General features: G+C 42.7%; 1 pseudogene; it reads right to left on the reverse strand.

Annotated features, from left to right (window-relative positions):
* On the reverse strand, window positions 11,486-13,275 carry Gm2324 (predicted gene 2324; annotated as a pseudogene).

The raw sequence follows: 19,103 nt of genomic DNA on the forward strand, positions 1-19,103 counted from the left end.
GAAACAGAAACTAAACAGGGACACAGTGAAACTAACAAAAGTTATGAAACAAATGGACTTAACAGATATCTACAGAACATTTTATCCTAAAACAAAAGGATATACCTTCTTCTCAGCACCTCACGGGACTTTCTCCAAAATTGACCATATAATGAGTCACAAAACAGGCCTCAACAGATACAAAAATATTGAAATTGTCCCATGCATCCTATCAGACCACCATGGACTAAGGCTGATCTTCAATAACAACATAAATAATGAAAGCCAACATTCACGTGGAAATGGAACAACACTCTTCTCAATGATACCTTGGTCAAGGAAGGAGTAAAGAAAGAAATTAAAGACTTTAATTAAACTCTTTCATTAAAGAGTTTAATGAAAATGAAGCCACAACATACCAAACCTATGGGACACAATGAAAGCATTTCTAGTCAGCCATCACTGGAAAGAGAGGCCCATTGGACACACAAACTTTATATGGCTCAGTACAGGGAAACGCCAGGGCCAAAAAAATGGGAATGGGTGGGTAGGGAAGTGGGGGGGGAGGGTATGGGGGACTTTTGGGATAGCATTTGAAATGTAATTGAGGAAAATACGTAATAAAAAAAATATTAAAAAAACAAAAAGCCAGTAGCTAAGGAGGAAATCAGTAAAATGCTGACTTCTGCACAAAATCGTTGTTCCACACAATTCAAAGCAGCCAAGGTTACCTACAGGAGACCTGTACAAGATCAAGCCAGACAGAATTCTAACATGAATACCAGATGGCCCCCCAAAGTCCTACCATTGGAATATGAGCTATTGAGAGTTGATAATTGCTAAGGGAGGGAGAGTCACTCTCCTTTGGGAACATGATTATTGATGCCTTGGAGGTTAGTTCCACACCCATGTAAGCCTGGGCACCACTAACTGTACTAAAAGGTTATTCATAACAAAATATGGTGGAAAGAGGCAGGGTTTTGGGATGCTGGGGCAACTGGAGTGAGGCAAGGGTGGATAGACATAATTAAGATGGAAATATTAAAATGGAACTGGAGGGTATTTTGTAAATGTCTAAATTTTCAAAGAATAAATAAAGACACAATATATTTTAAAGACTTGTCAAAGCCTTAGGAATAATATAAACATCTAAGTATAGAATACATTTAGAACTCCAGATAGTCATGGCCAGGGGAAAATACCTCTCCATGTCTTATTATAGTTAAACTTCTGCAAGTCCAGAACAAAGAACGGATATTGAAAGCTGCAAAAAGGAATCACCAACTTACTTATAAGGCAAACCACGCAGAATAACTACATACCTCTCAGCAGAAATACAATAACTTATAATCTAGTTGTATTGGTTTGGATATGAAATGTCCCCACACTTTTGTGTAATAAAAGCTTGGTTGTCAGTTGGTGGATCTGGGAAGAGGGTTATATCATGAAGGACCCAGCCTCCACAAGTCTTATTCCCTTGATGGACACATAATTTGTTAATATTGTTGGAAGATGATGGAAAATAGGAGGTGGAGCCATGTAGGAGGAAGAAATACATCACTGGGGCCATTCTTTGGAAAGATATATCATTTTTCTGTTCTCTCTCTCTCTCTCTCCCTCTCTCCCTCTCTCTCTCTCTCTCTCTCTCTCTCTCTCTCTCTCTCTCTCTCTCTCTCTCTCTCTCTCTCTCTCTCTCTCTCCTTCCCTACTGGCTTCTATGAGGCAAATATATTTGATTCTTGCCACATCCTTCTGCAATGATGATCTATTTCACCACAGCCCAGAAGAAAGCAAAGCCAGCTGACCATCAACTGAAAACATGAACCAGAAGAAATGTTTTCTCCTTTAAACTATTTCTGTCAGATATTTGGTCACAGTGCTGAAAAAACCTGACTAATACACTAAACTGCAATATCCGGTGAGACTACTCTTAAGAGCTTATGGAAAAATGAACACCTTCCAATCTAAGCATAAACTAAAACAATACATGACCATTATTATTCCAGTATTATGGAAAATATTTAAAGGTGCCTATACACAGAGGGGAAAGGAAGAAGATGATGTCTTCTGAAGGTACCTGCATTCACATAAACATGCACACACATGAACATATATACATTAGGTTAAAATAAATCTTTAAATAAATATATATGCAAACAAACAAAAATAATTGGTAGCTGAATTCAGAATAATTCTTATTGGGGTTTACAAAAAAAATGAAAATAACCAGCATTCTTGATGCTCAAAGATCTTCAGGGCAGACATTGCTAGAGACCTGAATATTGTCTGTCACTCATTGTGTGACCATGGAGTTTTACAGTTTGGGGAGTATGGACTCTGGCCTAAGCCTTTATGCTGCTCATATTCACTGGGATTATTTCTACATAGACGAACTTCTTAGATCATGAAATGTACGTCTAGGCCAGACTGTTCTCCAGGGAACATTTGTTGCTGTGAACTGGGGACCAATAAGTCTCCCCTGTGCCCTTCTCTCTCTGGGGCCTTGATTTTCCAGGTAAAGCCTGCAGCTAGCCTTTCCATGCTGAACATATGCATAAGTTGGGGAATGTCCTTTCTTTATACACATTATAGTAAACAGAAGCTGTTCTGCTCACTTACTAGAGAGGCAGACAGACAGATGACAGACAGACAGATATTAACAGTAACTGCCTTAGCATGCATGGCTTTGGACTTGACCTTCTCATGGGGATAATGGGTAATGAAGAAGTGACAGACATGCCTACAGAGGAGCTGGGATTGGAAGCATCTGAAGGAGATGCACCAGTGGCCTGGAAACCCAGTGCCTTTGCATATATACAGCTGAGTGAAGACACAGACTTATTGTACACAGATGAATAAGAGGTGGGGTAGTTCATCCTAGTAGGTGTTCTCTATCAGACTACAGTAACTGGAGAAGTAGAAGCAATACTTGATATTTTCTGCACACATCAGCTACATCCATATTTGGACCAGGGAAAGGTCTTGCCATCCTCATGTGTCTGAGGAATCCTTTGCATATCTATGTTCATGTCAATATTACACATTCACTTGGAACTGAAACTGCTCCCCACAGGCACCAATGGAGTACTTATAATATACTGTAAGTCTTAACTATGTGAATATTTCAATCCATGCAAAACACCATGAGTAAAAATGTTCAAATGTTTTTAAAAAAGAAACTGAATCACGTAGGCACATTAGTAAAATTCCAATTCTGTAAGAGCTATGTAGAAAACCCAAACAAGCAGGGAACCCAAGATGAGAGTGATAGATAAGGTTTAGAAAGCAATATCTAGTTTAGAAGCCCTTTTTCTAGATTTGACCTTATCATGGTCCACTGTACAATAGAAATTATACAATGTAATGATGTTGTGCTATACTGGGTACAAGGTAAAGAAACTATTCCTAGGAGCTGGTTAAATGAATTCATTTAAGACAATGAAGTAAATAATTTTTTGTGAGAACAAAGCCCCACTGTTTTCCTGCATTCTTAACCTTGTGAAAATTGCTGGTAGAAAATATTTTTATTAACTATATTATCAAGTTACCCATAGACTCCCTTTATCTAGTCACTGCTGAGGAGAATTTGTGCCCTCAACTGTAAGTGAACTTAAAAAACAAAAAAAAAGGTTTATTTTTACTTATATGTGTTTGGAGGTGTATTTGTGTGCCACATGAGTGCAAGTGGTCATAGAGACCAGAAGAGGGCATCAGGTACCTGGAACAAGAGTTACAGGTGCCTATGAGCCACCAGATGTGGGTGCTGGGAAGTAAACTCATGTCCTCTGGGAACAGCAAGAGCTCTTAACCACTGAGTGATCTCCCCAGCTCCCATGAGCTTTTTCTTATCTACTCATTTGTAACTCTTTCAGACGATGGCTTTAGTAATACTGAAGTGGAAAAGCCTTTCTCAAAGTAGTTAGTCACTCAGTAAAGAAGCCCCAAGAGTACATCTGGTCCATGAGAACTATATGTGCTTTTTTGTAAAAAAGTTGAAAACAGTGATCAGTGCAATCATTCCTTATCTTGTGCATCTAGTTTTAAGATCATCCGGAAGGCTAAGGTGTGATTAAAACTCACATAGATTGACTAAGTTCACAAAGCAGCTGTTGTCTTTAAATCACATCAGAGATTTCAACTGCGTGGAAGACTTGCTTTCTGCCACAGCTAATAAATTTTCTAGTTCACGTATCATCAAGCTTCAACTGAAATTAAATAGCAGCTTCACCACTGTTGAACTGAACATGCTTTGCGCATCACCTTTGAACTCCTGCCTGGAGAAGTCTGCCCCAGCTGTGGCTTCATCTCCCATTCTCATTCTTTGCAGCGCTGATGTGCTGGGAGGTGTGTGGGATGCATAAGAGACCTGTGCTCGGCTCAGCTCACCATGATGTGAGCATTCAGAAGAAACAGACCTGGAATCGGGCAGCCTTTCAACCACGGGGATGAGCACTGTGTTCCCTAGCAAAGTGTGAGTCAGTCACCTGACTGACTCAAATCGCAATGCCACTTTGCAAGATTATGACCTGAAGTTTATGCTAGAGATTTGCCCAGAAGTATTCCCTCACCTGTGCATTAACACTTAATGCCTTCTCTTCAACACAGCCACTTCCTCTTCAACACAGCCTTTTTTGGTACAACTAGGCTAGAAAACCGTGAAAAAAAAAAACTTAAGTGTGATGCTTATATAGTGTACAGGGTTACTGGTAGGGTAAAGAGTTTTCTGTTCTGGGTGCCTGATCCCACAACTAGTTTGGTTTCTGGTGAGTACTTTATCACAGGTTTTATCTGGCCTGGGGATTTTTCCATGGCTTCAGGTTCCTTCCCCAAGTCCCTTTACAAGAAGTATCACAATTACAAAATGATAAATAATGTCCCCAAGGAGTATTTGAATATAGATGACAGATTCTAAATTTGGGGTTTTGTTGTTTTCTTGTAAGTCTTCATAGATTTCTGAACCCTCAGGCCCAGCCAGGTTTAAATGCTTGAAGAATAAGACTCCTGCCAAAAGAATGGTTTCTCCATTAACTTCCTGGACACACAAAAGGCCACTGATGTCTATTCAGAGTTCAAGACGCACATTGAGTACTTAAAAAGTCAAACTACTTATGTTCATGTCCTGCTCTGTTCCTTGCTAACTATGTGCCCTTGAGAAAACCATGTAAGTTCCTTGTTTAGAGGCTATGACAGGAGCACTTCTGAAAAGAGCTGTTCCAGGAGGGACAATGTTACTGAGAAAAGATTTTAGGTGGAGAAACGGCAATAGCAGGCACCCTCCGTTCCCCTTCATTATGCCATAGCTATCACAGGATTATGCAGGTTTTTTAGCTCTCCTCCTCATCCTCACAGTGTTTCACAATCCACCCCTCCCCATTCCCTCTCCTCCCTTCAAACCTCTGAACTAAAAGTCCTAGGATCCTTAAATCGTGGTGAATCATTCATACTTTGGTGTGAGCACAGGCCTGTCCTTTCTATGATATAGAGCTTACTAACCAAATAACCCGACTGTCAAATTCAAGAGGAATTGTATTAGCCAGAGTCCTATAAATTTTTTTAAAATGTTCAACTTAAGATAAGAAGGAGTTCTTCACAATGGGACCAATTACAAAGCTGTGCAAATGGACAATGAGAATCTCCTGGGGACCACAACAGAAGGGCAGCCACCATTCCTAGGTCCAAAGGGATGAAAGAAGGCAGAGGGTGCAAGTATCCAAAAGCCATCATAGGAGGTCAGCTTCTTCAGAGGACAAAGGACAAACTGCCTGATGCTAAACAAGATCACCCAATCAAACCACCTGAGATAGGGCCCCTCCCTTCCTTTCTTCTTCCCAATTTCCTGATGGTTTCCCACTCGGCTTTCTGGAACAAGAAGGATCCAGAGATCATCCTTGTAAGCCAAACAGATAGCCTTGAAGCAGAAAGCAGACTGGAGAAGGTGGATTGGGAAACAGCTTTGTAAAGTGAACTATTTCTACCAGGGGGTTAGGACGTGTTCTTGGTTTTGTGCATCCTTTCCAATTCTTGTATTTCTGCCCCGTCACAGCTCCCAGTGGGCTAGACATCAGCTCCCTTCCCCAGAATTCTGAAAGATTTTGAGTTCCAATAAGAGTAAAATCCTGTGTGCCCTCACCCTCACCCTCTCACCATACACCTTCCTCGGTGATTAAAAAAATAATCTGGTTTCAAACATCATGCAAGCAATATAGCTGGGCAACACGCTTTCAAAGGTTTTTCTTACCCAGCCCTTGGTCTCCAGCATTTGGGTGGGAACAAGGAAGCAAGCAGAACATAAATTTAACAGAGAAAAGGAACCTGAGAGCCTGATTCAGATCTCAGGAAAAGGAATTGGAGACCGACCGTGACTCACACTTCAGGCAGGATATGCAAGAGGAGAAAGAGACCCAACTGGAGCACACACTATGTAAATCCTACTTTACTGTCAGTTCACATGGAAAGGTCAGTGCTAAATGAATTTTGCACACAGCACAAAGTGAGGGAATGACGCTGAAGGCAAAAGAAAGGAGCTGGCAAAGTGTTCCTTGCAGCCGTCAGTACTATACCTTTGTGGAGATGTCCCCAGTGTCCTGGACTCACAGAGGCACAGAAGGTAATGCAAGTACCCTGCCCTCACAGGAGACGAAGCCAATAATCTGAAACATGGCTGATGTTCGTGAATGCGGGAGAGCAAGCCTCCAGAGGGTGTGAGGCTGAGGCCTGAGAAATGAACAGAAATTGTTCCTCAAAGGCTTCAAAATTGACTGGGGATGAGAGACAGTGAAAATGCACATGTATTCCTAGAAAACTGTTCTGTTCAGATATATTCATTTATTTCAGCTTCTCTGATAGGGCAGAAAATAGAAAGTTATATGAATGTAAAAAAAAATGTCCATAAGCCAGAACAAGACACATCAAAAATTTGTGAGCAGTATTCAAACCCACTTGGACATTTTCAATTTCTTTTTGCTGCAGATTGCAAAGGGATATACATACCCAGAAATATGAATCTCAGGGATTCTCACACTAGAGAGACTCAAATTTCTTGAATTGTTCCCAGGGATATATATTTGCATTCCAATATGACAACAATAGCAGCCCGACAACATTCATTTGAGATAAAGCACCCCAGCGCTGGGTGTAGAGACAGGTGGATCTTGAGAGTTCTCCGGCCCATCAGCCTAGACTAACCTTAACAATACACGTCTGGCTCAGTGAGAGACTCCATCTTGAACTTATAATGCAGAGTGATAGAGAAGGATACCCAGTGTCCTGCTCTGACCTCTGCTTGGGCACACATGGGCACATGCACCTGCATAATCACATGCACATGCCAAGCACATACAATTAATCACACGCACATGCCAAGCACATACAATTAAAAAAAATAAAGAGGACAAAACAGCCGTTCAAATCCTCACATGCTACACCTAAGTTTCAGTTCCAAGAAAATTAATCAACTAAGTGCGGGGAGTTTAAGATTGCAAAATGAACAAAGTCTGGGAGAGAGTCTAAGATCGGTGGATTAGTGCCGAAGACCAGAGGATTTCCATCACGGTTTTGCTGGGCTTCCTTACAGGAGCAGTCAATTTCACGCATGCCTATTTGAGAATGGTCCTGGCAGTCAAGCTGTGTCAGAGGAAGCAATGAGAGACAAATGATCAGACTAAAGACGGAATAGGAAACGACTAGTTCTCCAACATTACAAAAACAGGTAGTTCATTCTCATTTCTTTTCAGCCTCTTACTAACCATGACCTGAGCACTCATTTTTTTTCCTGCTTCTCAGTACCATGGGGATATGCTTTAGCGAGACTAGAAATATCTGCCCTAATAAAGGGTCCACTATAGACTCATTGAGAGCAGGTGTTTTTAATATTGAACTAGAAGACCCGGAGATGTCCTCAAGGACGGATTTCCTGTTCTTGATTACACAGCACAGTTTGTAAGCCTAGATTAAGAGATTTAATCATTTTTGTTTTTAAAAGAGAAGAAAGGAACCAAATCACACTTCTCTCCCTACTCAATTTAAGATCACAGAATATTTACAACATTTGCAAAACAGCCCCGCATTCCTGAAGCTTTTAGGGTCAAAACCGGGACTCTGACAGTCATATGTTAGGCTTAGCCATCCATCCAAAGCATGGTACTTAAAAAACAAGTCATTGTGAGAGGCGGCGATATCAGGCTCCTTTCAGCATGCACTTCTTGGCATCCACAATAGTGTCTGGGTTTGATAACTGTATATGGGATGGATCCCCAGGTGGGACAGTCTCTGGGTGGCCTTTCCTTTAGTCTCTGCTCCACACTTTATCTCTATATTTGCTTCTGTGAGTATTTTGTTCTCCTTCTAAGAAGGACCAAAGCAAATAAGAAGTGGATGCTCGTAGCCAACCATTGGACTGAGCGCAGGGTCCCTAATAGAGGGGTTAGAGAAGGGGCTGAAGGAGCTGACGGGGTTTGCAACCCCATAGGAAAAACAACAATATCAACCAACCAGGCCCTACCACCACCTCCCTGAATACTCAGGGACTAAACCACCAACAAAGAAGTACACATGGCTCCAGCTGCAGATGTAGCAGAGAATGGGCTTGTCATACATCAATGGAAGAAGAGGTCCTTGGTCTTATGAAGGCTCGATAGATGCCCCAGTATAGGGGAATCAAGGGCAGAGAGGTGGGAGTGGGTGGGTGGGTGGAGAAACACCCTCACAGAAGCAGGGAGAGGGAAGATGTAATAAGGTGTTGGAGGAAGGGAAACTGGGAAAGGGGATAACCTTTGAAATGTAAATAAAGAAAATACCCAATTTTAAAAAAGAAAAAGAAAAAGAAAAGAAAGAAAGGTGGAGATAAAAGACTTACTCAGTGTGGCCACATTAGTTAGGAAGAGGGACAAATAAATGGGCCCAGTGGACCCCAAATCCATCTTCAGAGTGCTGTCTTGAAATTTAGCTTTACCTAGAGGGCTGGGGTAGGTACAGCCAAGTGCTCCTGGTTAGTGAGTGGTCTCAGCCACCACTGGCTCTACACTGCCTTGTCTCCAGTCTCTCCCAAAGACTCATCAGACTGGGAGAAATCTCTTCCTGAAAGGCAAGTTTCTCCTATGCCTGGAACCAGGGACTCCAGTATGGAATTCCTGGGGAAATTTTAATTCCTGGGGTCCCTTGTTTTACTTGTCTGGTAACACATTTATTAATACGTCTCTTTAAAATACTTTGTGGTTAGGAAGTTGTATGTGAATTCTGTAAGTTTCACAAGAGCCCGATAATTTAATTTCACAATCCACGACTGTTTCACAGTTTAAGTAAGAGTGTTGGGAAGTATTCAGGGTACACAAAAGATGCTATGACAGTCACCCCCGAAAAATGCATGGTTTAGAAATTCTGACAGAGTCAATATTGTACCATATAAGGTGAAACCTTCCATTGCCCCCCCCCACACACACACACCATCTGTATCACAGGCCTCCAGTTTCCAGAACCTAGAATACAGTGTGTGGCCACTGAGAACTTACATTAGGAATATTCCACTAGGCTGGTCTAAAACTTAAAACTGCATTTATAACATTTGTAAAAAGATTAGTAAAAGCTCCAGCCAATTAATTTAGATATGATGAACCTTTAGAGTGCAATTTATTCATAAAGTAGATTCGATCCATGTAAATCACACTATCCCACAGCCATTATGAAAGTCTAAAAGCATCGAACAATTGTTAGAGCTAAGCTGGATTCTGGAGAGAAGGGAGCTCAGTATAAATGTTTATAGACTTCCTTCAAAGTCCAACATTTTCTCCTCCATTAAAAGTAACCAGTCAGCCTGGCGTGGTGGCGCACGCCTTTAATCCCAGCTCTCAGGAGGCAGAGGCAGACAGATTTCTGAGTTTGGGGCCAGCCTGGTCTACAGAGTGAGTTCCAGGACAGCCAGGGCTACACAGAGAAACCCTGTCTCAGAGGGGAAAAAAAAAGTAACCAGTGAAACAATAAGTGGACAACAGGGAAAGATAATCAGTGAATGGGGCATCCACAGAGAGAGAAGGGCGGTCACTGGCCAAGTAAACTGAAAAGAACCATGAAAGGTCCTATAACCCCCTCCCATCACCTGCACTGGGTCCAGAATGGTTGACTGGAAGTATCTCAGAATGCTGCTGGCTTGTGCGTAATGTTTATCATGAAAGACTTCACCATCTCCTTCAATAACTCTTATCATTATCAAGATGTGCACTTTCAAGTCCATCAGTTTCATCTAGAAAAAAAAAAGAAACATTTACTAGGTGCTTGCCACATGCCAGGCAATACACTAAAGTGTTACCCATAAGTGGCAAGTGTTAGATAGATACAGATATTTAGATTAAATTCTAGAATTTAAATCTGAGGGAGTAGATGATTGCAAATAAGAATTGTCACATAAATGTTGAGCCGCACTCGAACCACAATTTCAGAAAACAGGATCACAGACCTCTTTTTCGTAACCACTCATCTATGCTGCCTAGAGTCAAGGATGTGAAGGTTTGCTGGTTCCCTGTGTATGCATGTCCATCATGCATCTTGAGTGATCACCATCCTGTGGGACTTCTCAGCCTCACCCCAATTTTGTTAATTCTCTATGAGCTAGGGTTGTATCTATTGCTTCAGACTTCAAGGGTAGAGGTCCCAAGGCCTAAACGAAGCAGATGAGTGGATTCTACCCAGGACAAAAGGCTGGGCTCAAAGTAGCTCAAAGGGCCAATGAAGCAATGGGATATAACACCTTCCCTTTTCATCCACATAGATGCATCTCTGTACATGAAGCACTAGACACTCTCTACCTTCCTCCTAGGGCTGAACCAAAGTTAGAAGACAGGAGTTACCATAGCAACAGCAACAGCTAGCTTAAAACATGTTGGTTTCAATCCTCTATTCTTCATTACAGAGCCTAACTAAAAAGGCCTTTCTACTCACTAAAGATGACATCCCCATGAATACTTTCTTATTGCCTTTACACTCAAGAATTAATTTTTGAATATGTTTTTGTTTTGTTTTTTTACAAATAAAGTTTTATTGAAACGCAGTCACATTCATTTGTTTATTCAGTAACTATGTCTGTTTTCATGCTATGAAGACAGGGTTAGACAGTTATGACACAGACAACATGGCCTGCCAAGCCCAGAGTATTTACTCTCGGGTCTTTTATAGAGCATGCGGGCTGACACCTCGCGGAGTAACAAGTGCCACTTGCATCATTTTCAGAGGGATCCAAAGAGCTATGGTCTGAGGAAATATGTGGGCAGAAGCCCAGTGTGGCCAGTGCAAACCTGTCAGCCAGCATTTGGGAGGTGGAACCAGGGAGATTCAAGAGTTTGTAGGTAGCATGCACTGTATGAAAACTGGTCTAAAAATGACATGTGGCTTAAGGCTTTTATGACATTCCGGACGGTTTAAAGAAGGAAATTTAAAATGCAAAACAATAGGCAGTATCGCTAGGCAATTATTTCAATGAACCAGACTGTTACAGAGAAAACCAAGAGCCAATAAATACAATTATCACTTTGTCAGTGAACATTCCTTGTGTTGGCAACAGTATACCTCCTGCTGACAGAGTTAGAAGTAGCTGACAGACTGTATCCACCATGTCGGTACACAGGCCTCTTTCTCTGGAAAAAATGTCCAGAAGAGATGAAGAGAGAGAGGCTAGGAACTGTGAGGCATTGCCTAGGGTCCCCGTGCCCAGGACTCGGAACTTTGGGGGAGTGACAGGCCAGTACTTCGGCTGCTTTCTGTCACAGCGCTTGTCAAAGCTCAGCTGCACAGCGGCTTCCATGGCCAGGACCTGGGGAGCACTGTTGCCATATAAGCGCTTCATCTCTGCTTGGCGCTGCTCCCAGGACTTCTCAGATGGGGAGGCAGCCTGGTTTCTGGTTGAGCTAGGTTTAAAACTCTGGTAACCCAGCAGGTGATCCTGCAAGGAATGGTAGGTGTTCTGCCTCTGTCCTAGACACCAGGCTCCTGACAGGAGGCCTCAGCTCTCCAAAACTCTGTGGCTGTCAGTCATGTAAGGGCAAGGCCCCAAGCCCCTCCACAAGTATAGGACATAGTCTTAAGACAAACCTCCATTTTAATGAGGTTCCTAAAGCCCTAATGGGCTTAGCCAATTAAGCTCTCCTTCCCTGACACTCCTCCCTGCAAAAGGTATTTAACCTCAGGCCCGCCCGCCCTGAAAAAGTGGGGTATGTTTTCACTCATCGCAACTCTCCACCATGAAAATAAATATTTTAAAACCATGGACTGCCTCTTCTCATCGGGATTTGCCATAGGGAACAATGGAGGTAGTCTTCCTCTAAAGAGCTGCAGAAGGCCTCTCTGCTCTCCCAGTCACAGTCTCCACCAAGCCAAACCACCCACCCAACAAGCCAAGGACTCTCTCATCCCAGTGGGGCCCAGCTGGAGCTCTCTCCTCCTGCCCTCTTCCTTTGGCCCTGGGCTAGATCCAACCCATGGGAGCCCCTACTCTGTTCTCAGCATCCAGCGGCTTCTGGGGTGCCCAAGAGTCTGAGAGCCAACTCCCTGGGTCCTCAGGCTGATCCCAGAGCCGGATCTGGAGCTTCACATAGCCTAGCGCCCACCCGGCAACAGTGTGGGGAGTACACAGTTAAAACTCCCACCTTGCCCAGAGACCCAAGCCCCAAGCAGATGAGGGACACCACCATTAACCTACATTCACATAGTCACGCAGGCACTCCATGTTCAGCTGCTGCCGTCGCCATCACTCTTTTCTGTGCCACTCAGTCTGTACATACTGGCAGAGCTCCTCGATGATCTTCATATTGCTCAGGTCAGGCTCCACTTCATCTGAATCCGACTCCAGCTCTTCCTCTTCACACAGTTCTTCATTTTCTCTTGCGGCTGCCTAGGATCTGTTGCAGTTATGTACAGGCTACTCGGAGCTTTTGAGATGGGAAACGCTGTAGGGAGACTCCTCTTTCAAAGCCATGTGCTGGCCTTGAAAGTTCCAAGGATACCCAGACTCGTAAGCACGAGAGTCCCAGGGAAGGACTCCATGAGGGGAGAACCATGGGAAGTGAAATAGGAATTCCTGAATTTTTGGTGGGCACGCTGGTGGCTTTGCATCCAAAGCATTGCATGATGATAACGTTGCCAGTATCTTGGGTAAGAATACCAAGATGTAGTAGCCCTCCATTTTGAGGCCATTGCTGCTATCTCTGATTGTAAAAGTCCAAGTGGGAACTCGTGGGCACCCGGCTTGTAGATCTCAGGCAGTGGGCAACAACGAACCTAGTTCTTGTCTAGTGGTGGGGAGGAGGAAGGGGCCTTCAAATATGTTTTTAAAGTCATACTATATAAAAGAGTTAAGAAGCAGTCATGCAGAGGACTCTTTCAGAACACTGAGGGAATGTGATGGTGAGCTGTGGTTTGTAATCTAACTCTATTACAATTAACTCTAGTGCAAGGATAATCTCCCATAGGACATTCACCACCATGTTAGCACTATGGGGGGGGGGGAGCATTTTATTATGTTCTTATACCTCTACCTCCTTTATTCTAGCGTTATTCTTCCCTAATCCTTTCAAACCTCCAAATACTAGATAAGAGACAAAGGTTAGAGAGGAAATGGGACATAGACATCTTTCAGCCAACAAAATAGACTACTTCTTGATGATTAGGGTCATTGTGTTTCTTGGGGCAAAGCCAATCTTTGTCATCAGAACATTCAGAAGTCCAGCAATGCAGCAATAGCAAATGCAACAGCAGCTCGGGGACAAGGAGTGGGAATGGGGGAGCTTGCAGCAGGCAGGAGGGAGCTGCAGCAGCTGTTGGCCTTCTAGGGCTCTCGCCTTTATACCCTCTCAAGAGTCCCCAGAATTCAACCATCTGCAGCTGGCAAAAGTCCCGTCCCACTAGAGCTAGACAATTGTAGTTAACAGCTGTAGACAAACTGAGGCAGCCCCATATCCCACACCTGGGATTAAAGCAAAAACATATTCACATAACATAACTGGGTTTTTAAAGAAACCAAAACTCTTACTATACCATCAAGTCTGAGGATATTTAGATGACTCTGATGAAATTATTACTTGAAAGACCTAGATTTTATTATTTGTAACCCTCCATAACTGTTTGCTAAAGGAATGGTCTCTGATTTTAGGAATCCTCTTATATCTCAGCATGTGAGGAAAACCAGGTAAAACATTTTATAAAATCTTTCTACTGTGTTGATCAACTATAGGAAGAGTCACCATGGAGACCTGCATTATTTGGCTCAGAATCTACTTTTACATGCTCAGCCAAAGTTATTTTTCTTGTCATTTTAGACTCTCACTTGAAGATCCCAGTGCTACCTTTTTGGGTACCACAAAGCAAACATCACGTAGCTTTCTAGAAAATGCAGCATGCTGAAAAATGGCAGGCCTTTGTCTACTACAGCTTCACACGACTGCACAGAAGAAAGTCGGGCATCAAAAGGAGCATTGAATGTAAAGCATCATCTAAAATAACATTTTAACATCTAGAAGCAGCAAAAGGCTCGAACAAAAGCAACAGAGTTACTTTCCCATCCAAAAAAAAACTCTTCAGGGGTTATTCTTCTTTTTATTTTTCAGAGAAGAAAATGAAAAACTAACTCTTTCACTCTCTCATACACACACACCACCACCACCACTGCCGCCACCATCAACAATTTGTTCTACCGAATTCTACCGAAATTGAGATTAGCACAGTGCCTTCTCAATTTTTTCACTGTTCAGCTCATTCACATGTCCACAGATGACTACCAGAGCACCACAAGAATTTGATTTGAGGATACAAGTACATTGACTATGTTGTGATACTATGGCCACCTGGCTTCTGTGGTGGCACAGCCACCCTAGAAAGCTGAAAGTGTCCACTCCAGCAGGACCCAGACAAAGGCAAGCTGTAGGAAAGCCTTCAGGCTCTTAGCCAGCAGGCTCACTGCAGTCCTCCCCAGCAACTCCTCAGTGGCAACAGTATCCCTGTTCCTTTCACCAGCTGTAAACTCGGCCAAGACCTGGATTGAGGTTATTTCCGATCAACTGTTAAGTTAAACTAACTATACCCTTCCTGGCTCCCTCTTTTCTTAGCTGCTTTTCTGTCTTTCTTTCTTCCTTTTAAAAGCCCATAACTGGATCTCTTCTACAGCTTGATCTTTAAACAGGCAGGCGATGGGTTGGCAGGCAAAGAAAGGCTTTTTAACCAGCCAGTTCTGAGCGCATGCGCAGCAGCATCTCTCAACTTGGAAAAGAACAGAAGTTAGAATTTGGCTTACCGCTGACTTGGTCCCCGGAGAACTTTCTTATTCTTTTATCCAGAACTACTCGTCCAACCTCGGAGTTTGCTTTCTTCCACCTCCACTTCACCACTCAACTGAAATTCTGCAGGCTTTGTGCCTTTGACACTGGGGACACTTTCTTCCTTTTCGACTCCAACTTTCAGACTTGAAAACTGAGCAGTGAACGCCATTCCTACACCCAGAGTTGATCTTTGTTTCATTTTATTTTACTCTCTACGTCAGAAACACTGCACAGAACAATAACTTTGAGTTTTGTTTATTTCTAAGATTTGGGCTAATTATAGGTTTGTTTATCCCCTTCCCCTCCTCTTCCCCTTTCTCCTTGGCATCATCAAAAAGTGAAAGACAAAATTGTCGACAACCATGTTAAATGCTACATAGTTTAACCCTCCAAATTCAGGAACTCTAAAACACCATGGAACTCTTTTCTGATGTTTAGTCAAAATAAAAGCCAAAGTTTTCCTTCCTCTTCCATGAATACCCTTTGATGATTCTTTTGTTACTGTGTAGGAAACTGAAGCAGTGGAGGAGGATAAAGGATGAGAGGGAGGAAGAAGCAGGGGATGGAAAAGAGGGAAGGCAAATGGCATGTAAGACTAACAAGAAACAGAGGTCAGAATGCATGCGTATGGTCAGTGTGGGAATGCATACAGATCTGGGAAAGGACACTGACAGCTGGAGGGCCTTGACTGATACAGTCTAATGTAGGACACCCAAACGTCTCAAGAGCTGGCAACAGCTGGTATTTCTGGAAAACAGCATTGGGGATGGGGTATAAAACCTGAAAGTTTGGGTTAGGTAGTCATTTAGAAAGTAGTGGACTCCTCTACCTTCATGTAAACATTATATTAGGTCTTTGTTTTATGGGGAAGTTCTTTAAAACTCTGAACTTCAGAATTCCACGTGCAATTAAGAGTAGATGATATGGGAAGTAGACAAGGATGTTCAGCAAAATCTGAAACTCTGAATACAGAAATTTCTGATCTTCTGTTTCTACTTGGCTCCCAGTATATCAGCTGCCAGGCACAGAATTCCACCCTGAAGACCGATACTCCTCCCTGAGTAATCTAACCATATCAGGAACAAAGGCCTGAAGACACTAGCATGAAGGTGTCCAACAACCCAGAAGTCCCTCTGCAGCAAAGTCCATCAGTAATACCCAACAAGGAGAACAGATCTCAATAGCCTTTCAGAGCCCTACTGCTGCCATCACTAGGCAGATGTCATTCAGTTACTGGGGATGCTGGAAGAAGGGACCTCTCATGGTTGCTACAATGTGTGCTCCCTGCAACCCCATCTCTTGGGTAATGAGTGCAAGAAGAGGATCAGGAATTCAAGATTACCTGAAGCTACATGGGAGTCTGAGACCTCCTGTCTCAAAAACAAAAACAAAAACAAAAACAAAAGAAGCAAGAAACAAAAAACAAAAGACAAGATAAAAATAAAATAAGGGTCCAGTGCTGACCTGGGAAGTGCAGCTGGCAGGAAGTAAAGAGGGGATAAAAATCAGCATGATGTCATTGGAAAAATGAGAAAGATATTAAACATATTAAACGAGAACAGGTCAGTATTTTTTTTGCAAGAAATATTTAGATAATGAGTGAACAGCTTTTGGAAATTAACAGCCTAGTAGTACAAACAAAAAATTAAAACTTGGTAGGAAATTTTGAGGAAAGTCAGAACGCACATCAAAGAATACCAAAAGATTGAAGATATAGGAAAAAAGAAAAGGCAATATGAGCAATGTCCTTGGAAATCCACCATCCATCCAAACAATAACAGCTCCAGAAGGAACGGAGCAGAGAGGAAGGGCATCAGTGAAGGACGCTTTCCAGAACCAAAAGAGAAGTTGCCGAATTTAGAAAGCCGCATGCCCACCACGGCGGATGAAAATAAACCTGCCCACCCAAACACATCATCGTGAAATCCCAGAACCCTATGGTCAAAGGGAAGAACACAGGCTTCCGAGTGACACAGGTCTCCACCAAAAGACGAAGAACTTAACTAGCATCAAAATGCTCCATCCATCACCTCAATACTAAGACTTCAGAACAATGCCTTGGAAAATCAAAGGACAGAAAGTATCCCCAACTCTTTCCAGTTGCTTTCTGTTGCTGTGATAGATAGGACCTAAAGCAGCTTAGAGAAGGAACAGGTTTGTCTGACTTACCTTGCATTACTGAGGGCAGCCCAGGCCTGACAGGAACCTTGACAGGAGCTTAGTAGTAAGAACTGGAGCAGATACAGTAGAGGAACACTGCTTACTGGCTTACCTCCCATGGTTTGTTCAGCTTGCTTTTTTTCACACAACTCAGGACCACCCGTGGATTGGTCCTCCTCTATTAATCATTGATTTAAAAGGAACAGCTCACAGACAGGCTCACAGGCCAATCACATGCAGGCAATTTCCAAATGAAGTGTCCTCTTCCCATGTGACTAGTTCCTTGTCAAGTTGACAGAAACTAACAAATTCTATACTAAGATAAGCACAGTTAGGTGTGAGGAGTGTTCTCATCCATCCTTCACGTGGTTCCTTTTTAGAATATTTGCTTTTCATTTCACTTCTCTCAGAAGAAGTCCTGACTAGCAAAAAAATGACCGGTAAATTAAGGTCTATTCAGAAAATATATTAGTAAGAGTGAGTGAATTTCAGCTCCAAGCAGCAGCAAGAGAGAATCATGTGAGCATAATTGCAATTATGAAGGGTGAAAGGCTAGATGTGTGGTGTGACAGCTACAGTGGTGTGTGTTCTAGCTATACTGAGAACTTTCCCCAAAGCAGATTTCAGTTTTCACTGAGATAGAAAAGGAAAAGTAGGAGAGAAGGAGAGAAGGGGGGAGGGAGGGGAGGAGGAAAAGAAGGAAGGTTAGGTCTGGGAGGAGATGAATACGTTAGTTTGCTTCACTGAAATTATTTCATTAACTTTACATATACCAAACATCATCTTATGTACCTTAAATACATAAAAATATTTACAAAAAATAAATAGCAAAGAAGAAAACCAAGTATATACTCCTGGTTCATTTACATTCTAATATGAGAAATTAAATATAGTTTTTGGAACCAATCTATAGCAAAACTCTAGAATGAAGCCAAGACTGAATGTCACCATTCAAAATGACACTTGTCCTTGGCAGAGAAAGCAATGCGATGAGAAAGCTGCACACGGGAGGAGAGAATGATGGTGCTCACAGCAGCTGGGGCAAGTTCTCCTGCTGAACTAAGGTAACAGTTAGACCTCTGCTCGGTCATAGCAGCAGTTAGTCCTCTGTGAGTTTACCATGTGTTTGCCCATAGACAACATTGAATGCACAATGAATTTTGAGGTGAACTGTCTCAGGCCGCTGTCCTCCATTTGCATAAGCACACAATTGTCATGAACCCCAGCCTCATGGGTGCTCCATCCTGAAGCAATAAAGCACTCAGTGAGTGCAGCTCAATAGCCAAAAGAATTGAAAAGGAATCCCATGTCCTGTTTCTAGAGGCCCAGGATCCCAATTCAAAGTCCAGCACAGCTTTAAATCCCCCATTGTGCCCAGGTGCCTTTCCTGCAGCTCTGCCTTCACCTGGGCTACCCATCTGACCTCTCTCCCATCTGCTTGAAGTGAACTTGGCCCAAACACTGCTATCATAGAGAACACTTGCCATCATAAGTTAATATAGTAATTGTATGAGAGATAGAACAACATCCAAGATGTTGAGAAGCACGAGAGGCCATATTTAAAAGACACTAGTCAAAGAGGCCTGCCTACCACCATGAGGCATGGGTGTGGGGAAGACATCCAGAGGCCGGCCTGTCCTATGGTCTGCCCACACACTACAACATGCAGGT

The sequence above is a fragment of the Mus musculus genome, chromosome 9 (genome assembly GCF_000001635.26).
Source record: "Mus musculus strain C57BL/6J chromosome 9, GRCm38.p6 C57BL/6J".
NCBI lineage: Eukaryota > Metazoa > Chordata > Mammalia > Rodentia > Muridae > Mus > Mus musculus.